Below are 7,500 nucleotides of genomic sequence, written 5' to 3'. Positions count from 1 at the left end.
GCAGGGCGACCCCGGACGGACGGGGCTCCGCCGGCCCCTGCCCGCGGGGGCAGGCTCCGGGTTGACCTGGTGGCCGGAGGAGAATTAAGCCCGGAGCCCGGGGCAGGGCGACCCCGGACGGACGGGGGTCCGCCTGGCCCCTGCCCGCGGGGGTAGGCTCCGGGTTGACCTGGTGGCCGGACGGGAATTAAGCCCGGAGCCCGGGGCAGGGCGACCCCGGACGGACGGGGGTCCGCCTGGCCCCTGCCCGCGGGGGCAGGCTCCGGGTTGACCTGGTGGCCGGACGGGAATTAAGCCCGGAGCCCGGGGCAGGGCGACCCCGGACGGACGGGGGTCCGCCGGCCCCTGCCCGCGGGGGCAGGCTCCGGGTTGACCTGGTGGCCGGAGGAGAATTAAGCCCGGAGCCCGGGGCAGGGCGACCCCGGACGGACGGGGGTCCGCCTGGCCCCTGCCCGCGGGGGCAGGCTCCGGGTTGACCTGGTGGCCGGAGGAGAATTAAGCCCGGAGCCCGGGGCAGGGCGACCCCGGACGGACGGGGGTCCGCCTGGCCCCTGCCCGCGGGGGCAGGCTCCGGGTTGACCAGGTGGCCGGACGGGAATTAAGCCCGGAGCCCGGGGCAGGGCGACCCCGGACGGACGGGGCTCCGCCGGCCCCTGCCCGCGGGGGCTGGCTCCGGGTTGACCTGGTGGCCGCTCGGGACTTAAGCCCGGAGCCCGGGGCAGGGCGGCCCCGGACGGACGGGGCTCCGCCTGGCCCCTGCCCGCGGGGGCAGGCTCCGGGTTGACCTGGTGGCCGGACGGGGAATAAGCCCGGAGCCCGGGGCAGGGCGACCCCGGACGGACGGGGGTCCGCCGGCCCCTGCCCGCGGGGGCAGGCTCCGGGTTGACCTGGTGGCCGCTCGGGACTTAAGCCCGGAGCCCGGGGCAGGGCGACCCCGGACGGACGGGGGTATGCCGGCCCCTGCCCGCGGGGGCAGGCTCCGGGTTGACCTGGTGGCCGGTTTGCTTTCGGGCCACCAGGTCAACCCGCTGCCTGTATGGGGTTGACCTGGTGGCCGCTTTCCTTCCCGGCCACCAGGTCAACCCGCTGAATGTATGGGCTTGACCTGGTGGCCGCTTTCCTTCCCGGCCACCAGGTCAACCCGCTGAATGTATGGGGTTGACCTGCTGGCCGCTTTTCTTCCCGGCCACCAGGTCAACCCGCTGAATGTATGGGGTTGACCTGCTGGCCGCTTTCCTTCCCGGCCACCAGGTCAACCCGCTGAATGTATGGGGTTGACCTGCTGGCCGCTTTCCTTCCCGGCCACCAGGTCAACCCGCTGAATGTATGGGGTTGACCTGCTGGCCGCTTTCCTTCCCGGCCACCAGGTCAACCCGCTGAAAGTATGGGGTTGACCTGGTGGCCGCTTTCCTTCCCGGCCACCAGGTCAACCCGCTGCCGGCATGGGGTTGACCTGCTGGCCGCAGAGGGGCAGGCTCCGGGTTGACCTGGTGGCCGGAGGAGAATTAAGCCCGGAGCCCGGGGCAGGGCGACCCCGGACGGACGGGGGTCCGCCTGGCCCCTGCCCGCGGGGGCAGGCTCCGGGTTGACCTGGTGGCCGGACGGGAATTAAGCCCGGAGCCCGGGGCAGGGCGACCCCGGACGGACGGGGGTATGCCGGCCCCTGCCCGCGGGGGCAGGCTCCGGGTTGACCTGGTGGCCGGAGGAGAATTAAGCCCGGAGCCCGGGGCAGGGCGACCCCGGACGGACGGGGATCCGCCTGGCCCCTGCCCGCGGGGGCAGGCTCCGGGTTGACCTGGTGGCCGCTCGGGACTTAAGCCCGGAGCCCGGGGCAGGGCGGCCCCGGACGGACGGGGCTCCGCCTGGCCCCTGCCCGCGGGGGCAGGCTCCGGGTTGACCTGGTGGCCGGAGGAGAATTAAGCCCGGAGCCCGGGGCAGGGCGACCCCGGACGGACGGGGCTCCGCCGGCCCCTGCCCGCGGGGGCAGGCTCCGGGTTGACCTGGTGGCCGGACGGGAATTAAGCCCGGAGCCCGGGGCAGGGCGACCCCGGACGGACGGGGCTCCGCCGGCCCCTGCCCGCGGGGGCAGGCTCCGGGTTGACCTGGTGGCCGGAGGAGAATTAAGCCCGGAGCCCGGGGCAGGGCGACCCCGGACGGACGGGGGTCCGCCTGGCCCCTGCCCGCGGGGGCAGGCTCCGGGTTGACCTGGTGGCCGGACGGGAATTAAGCCCGGAGCCCGGGGCAGGGCGACCCCGGACGGACGGGGGTCCGCCTGGCCCCTGCCCGCGGGGGCAGGCTCCGGGTTGACCTGGTGGCCGGACGGGAATTAAGCCCGGAGCCCGGGGCAGGGCGACCCCGGACGGACGGGGGTATGCCGGCCCCTGCCCGCGGGGGCAGGCTCCGGGTTGACCTGGTGGCCGGAGGAGAATTAAGCCCGGAGCCCGGGGCAGGGCGACCCCGGACGGACGGGGATCCGCCTGGCCCCTGCCCGCGGGGGCAGGCTCCGGGTTGACCTGGTGGCCGCTCGGGACTTAAGCCCGGAGCCCGGGGCAGGGCGGCCCCGGACGGACGGGGCTCCGCCTGGCCCCTGCCCGCGGGGGCAGGCTCCGGGTTGACCTGGTGGCCGGAGGAGAATTAAGCCCGGAGCCCGGGGCAGGGCGACCCCGGACGGACGGGGCTCCGCCGGCCCCTGCCCGCGGGGGCAGGCTCCGGGTTGACCTGGTGGCCGGACGGGAATTAAGCCCGGAGCCCGGGGCAGGGCGACCCCGGACGGACGGGGCTCCGCCGGCCCCTGCCCGCGGGGGCAGGCTCCGGGTTGACCTGGTGGCCGGAGGAGAATTAAGCCCGGAGCCCGGGGCAGGGCGACCCCGGACGGACGGGGGTCCGCCTGGCCCCTGCCCGCGGGGGCAGGCTCCGGGTTGACCTGGTGGCCGGACGGGAATTAAGCCCGGAGCCCGGGGCAGGGCGACCCCGGACGGACGGGGGTATGCCGGCCCCTGCCCGCGGGGGCAGGCTCCGGGTTGACCTGGTGGCCGGAGGAGAATTAAGCCCGGAGCCCGGGGCAGGGCGACCCCGGACGGACGGGGGTCCGCCTGGCCCCTGCCCGCGGGGGCAGGCTCCGGGTTGACCTGGTGGCCGGACGGGAATTAAGCCCGGAGCCCGGGGCAGGGCGACCCCGGACGGACGGGGGTATGCCGGCCCCTGCCCGCGGGGGCAGGCTCCGGGTTGACCTGGTGGCCGGAGGAGAATTAAGCCCGGAGCCCGGGGCAGGGCGACCCCGGACGGACGGGGGTCCGCCTGGCCCCTGCCCGCGGGGGCAGGCTCCGGGTTGACCTGGTGGCCGGAGGAGAATTAAGCCCGGAGCCCGGGGCAGGGCGACCCCGGACAGACGGGGGTCCGCCTGGCCCCTGCCCGCGGGGGCAGGCTCCGGGTTGACCTGGTGGCCGGACGGGAATTAAGCCCGGAGCCCGGGGCAGGGCGACCCCGGACGGACGGGGCTCCGCCGGCCCCTGCCCGCGGGGGCAGGCTCCGGGTTGACCTGGTGGCCGCTCGGGACTTAAGCCCGGAGCCCGGGGCAGGGCGACCCCGGACGGACGGGGGTATGCCGGCCCCTGCCCGCGGGGGCAGGCTCCGGGTTGACCTGGTGGCCGGTTTGCTTTCGGGCCACCAGGTCAACCCGCTGCCTGTATGGGGTTGACCTGGTGGCCGCTTTCCTTCCCGGCCACCAGGTCAACCCGCTGAATGTATGGGGTTGACCTGCTGGCCGCTTTCCTTCCCGGCCACCAGGTCAACCCGCTGAATGTATGGGGTTGACCTGCTGGCCGCTTTTCTTCCCGGCCACCAGGTCAACCCGCTGAATGTATGGGGTTGACCTGCTGGCCGCTTTCCTTCCCGGCCACCAGGTCAACCCGCTGAATGTATGGGGTTGACCTGCTGGCCGCTTTCCTTCCCGGCCACCAGGTCAACCCGCTGAATGTATGGGGTTGACCTGCTGGCCGCTTTTCTTCCCGGCCACCAGGTCAACCCGCTGAATGTATGGGGTTGACCTGCTGGCCGCTTTCCTTCCCGGCCACCAGGTCAACCCGCTGAATGTATGGGGTTGACCTGCTGGCCGCTTTCCTTCCCGGCCACCAGGTCAACCCGCTGAATGTATGGGGTTGACCTGCTGGCCGCTTTCCTTCCCGGCCACCAGGTCAACCCGCTGAATGTATGGGGTTGACCTGCTGGCCGCTTTCCTTCCCGGCCACCAGGTCAACCCGCTGAATGTATGGGGTTGACCTGCTGGCCGCTTTCCTTCCCGGCCACCAGGTCAACCCGCTGAAAGTATGGGGTTGACCTGGTGGCCGCTTTCCTTCCCGGCCACCAGGTCAACCCGCTGAAAGTATGGGGTTGACCTGGTGGCCGCTTTCCTTCCCGGCCACCAGGTCAACCCGCTGCCGGCATGGGGTTGACCTGCTGGCCGCAGAGGGGCAGGCTCCGGGTTGACCTGGTGGCCGGACGGGGATTAAGCCCCGGCTCGGAGCAGGGCAAGCCCGGGCGGAGGGGGGTCCGCTTGGCCCCTGCCCGCGGGGGCAGGCTCCGGGTTGACCTGGTGGCCGGTTTGCTTTCGGGCCACCAGGTCAACCCGCTGCCTGTATGGGGTTGACCTGGTGGCCGCTTTCCTTCCCGGCCACCAGGTCAACCCGCTGAATGTATGGGGTTGACCTGCTGGCCGCTTTCCTTCCCGGCCACCAGGTCAACCCGCTGAATGTATGGGGTTGACCTGCTGGCCGCTTTCCTTCCCGGCCACCAGGTCAACCCGCTGAATGTATGGGGTTGACCTGCTGGCCGCTTTCCTTCCCGGCCACCAGGTCAACCCGCTGAATGTATGGGGTTGACCTGCTGGCCGCTTTCCTTCCCGGCCACCAGGTCAACCCGCTGAAAGTATGGGGTTGACCTGCTGGCCGCTTTCCTTCCCGTCCACCAGGTCAACCCGCTGAATGTATGGGGTTGACCTGCTGGCCGCTCTGCTTCCCGGCCACCAGGTCAACCCCCTGCCGGTATGGGGTTGACCTGCTGGCCGCAGAGGGGCAGGCTCCGGGTTGACCTGGTGGCCGGCAGGGACTTCAGCCCCAGGGCCCCTGGCAGGGCGACCCTGCCCTTGTTCCCCAGAAAAGGAGAGAGCTGGCTCGCAGCGGGAAAAGCTGCCTACGGCACCTGGGATTCCCAGGCGGTCACCCATCCAAGTACTAGCCAGGCCCGGGACGGTTTACCTTCCGAGATCGGACGGGATCGGGGGCCTTCCGTCCGGTATGGCCGTAGGCACTCGGCTCCGGTCCGCCTCGTCCCCTTTCCCTTACTGACTCCCCTGCCTCGGGTGGGCCCGATCCTTTTTTCCGTTTTTTTTTTGCTCCGGAGGCTTCATGAGCCCCCCCCCAACACCCCTTTGGGGGTCGGTGAAAATTTTTTTCAGACTTCCAGGGGCCCGATCCTGGCCGCGGGCACCCGGCTCCGGGCCGCCTCGTCCCCTTTCCCTTACTGACTCCGCTGCCTCGGGTGGGCCCGATCCTTTTTTCCGGTTTTTTTTTTCCGCTCCGGAGGCTTCGTGAGCCCCCCCCAACACCACTTTGGGGGTCGGTGAAAAAATTTTTTTCAGACTTCCAGGGGCCCGATCCTGGCCGCGGGCACCCGGCTCCGGGCACCCGGCTCCGGGCCGCCTCGTCCCCTTTCCCTTACTGACTCCCCTGCCTCGGGTGGGCCCGATCCTTTTTTCCGTTTTTTTTTTTTTTCGCTCCGGAGGCTTTATGAGCCCCCCCCAATACCACTTTGGGGGTCGGTGAAAAAAATTTTTCAGACTTCCAGGGCCCGATCCTGGCCGCCGGCACCCGGCTCCGGGCACCCGGCTCCGGGCCGCCTCGTCCCCTTTCCCTTACTGACTCCCCTGCCTCGGGTGGGCCCGATCCTTTTTCCGTTTTTTTTTTTTCGCTCCGGAGGCTTTATGAGGCCCCCCCTAACCGTTTTTGGGGTCGGTGAAAATTTTTAGTCAGACTTCCAGGGGCCCGATCCTGGCCGCGGCTTCGCAGGCTGGCCTGGGGGGGGGGGCATCTCTAGCTCCGGCCGCGGACGGCGAGACGCTCGGCCACCAGGTCAGCCCGGAGGAAAAGGCTGAAAAAAATGTCTAAGTCCCCCCGGGACACCAGGTCAACCCGGAGGAAAAGGCTGAAAAAAATGTCTAAGTCCCCCCGGGACACCAGGTCAACCCGGAGGAAAAGGCTGAAAAAAAGTCTAAGTCCCCCCGGACACCAGGTCAACCCGGAGGAAAAGGCTGAAAAAAATGTCTAAGTCCCCCCGGACGGGACACCAGGTCAACCCGGAGGAAAAGGCTGAAAAAAAGTCTAAGTCCCCCCGGGACACCAGGTCAACCCGGAGGAAAAGGCTGAAAAAAAGTCTAAGTCCCCCCGGGACACCAGGTCAACCCGGAGGAAAAGGCTGAAAAAAAGTCTAAGTCCCCCCGGGACACCAGGTCAACCCGGAGGAAAAGGCTGAAAAAAAGTCTAAGTCCCCCCGGGACACCAGGTCAACCCGGAGGAAAAGGCTGAAAAAAATGTCTAAGTCCCCCCGGGACACCAGGTCAACCCGGAGGAAAAGGCTGAAAAAAAGTCTAAGTCCCCCCGGGACACCAGGTCAACCCGGAGGAAAAGGCTGAAAAAAAGTCTAAGTCCCCCCGGGACACCAGGTCAACCCGGAGGAAAAGGCTGAAAAAATGTCTAAGTCCCCCCGGGACACCAGGTCAACCCGGAGGAAAAGGCTGAAAAAAATGTCTAAGTCCCCCCGGGACACCAGGTCAACCCCGAGGAAAAGGCTGAAAAAATGTCTAAGTCCCTGCTCGGCCATCAGGTCAACCCCATTCAAAGTGACGGGTTGACCTGATGGCCGGCAGTCTCACGGAAGTCCGGATGGGGTCGCCAAAAGTGCCCTCGGCCGACCGAGAGAACCAGGAGGTCGGATAGGATTTCAGATTGGTCCCCCTAAATTGGCGGTTGGATTTTTCGACTAGTTCATTTTGACGGGTGCGAGGAGATTTCTGAGAACAGGTTTTTCGGAACCTGTGAGAACCAGAGATGAGCCTCGGGGACCAATCTGCGCGTTGTACCCGATCTTGTGAGGGGGGACAGGGGCACGTTGGCAGGTGGGGCGGCCCCCGGCCCCCCCGAGCCCCCCCTTTTCCGGCTCTTTTCCTCCGGGGACCCCGTCGTCCCCTCGCACCCCCGGTGCAGGCCCGGTGGCCGGGATGCGAACTCCGACTGTCGGCGCCCCCCGGAGGGAGGGGGGGCCCGCTCCTCTCTCGCCTTCCGATCGATGTGGCGCTCACGTTCGCGACGGGAAGGGTCCTTCGCGGGCCGGCGCCCCCGACCGCAGGGGGCGTCTGGCGTTCAGGCGGATCGGGTCCCTCTTCCTCTTCGCGTCCCCGGATCCTGGGGCCGATTGGGACTTTCCTCCTTTGGGGGGGGGCCCGGGCGC

General features: G+C 69.2%; 1 non-coding gene across 1 annotated transcript; it reads right to left on the bottom strand.

Annotated features, from left to right (window-relative positions):
• Positions 1–5,184: 5,184 nt before the first annotated feature.
• LOC141979802 (5S ribosomal RNA) lies at positions 5,185–5,303 on the bottom strand. Its single transcript, XR_012637193.1, has one exon. It is a non-coding gene; the product is annotated as a 5S ribosomal RNA (ribosomal RNA).
• Between the last annotated feature and the right edge of the window lie 2,197 nt (positions 5,304–7,500).

Source organism: Natator depressus, chromosome 28, assembly GCF_965152275.1.
Source record: "Natator depressus isolate rNatDep1 chromosome 28, rNatDep2.hap1, whole genome shotgun sequence".
In the NCBI taxonomy this organism is placed as follows: domain Eukaryota; kingdom Metazoa; phylum Chordata; order Testudines; family Cheloniidae; genus Natator; species Natator depressus.
The sequence above is the reverse complement of the archived record's forward strand: the minus strand, read 5'-3'. Positions and strand labels throughout refer to the sequence as shown.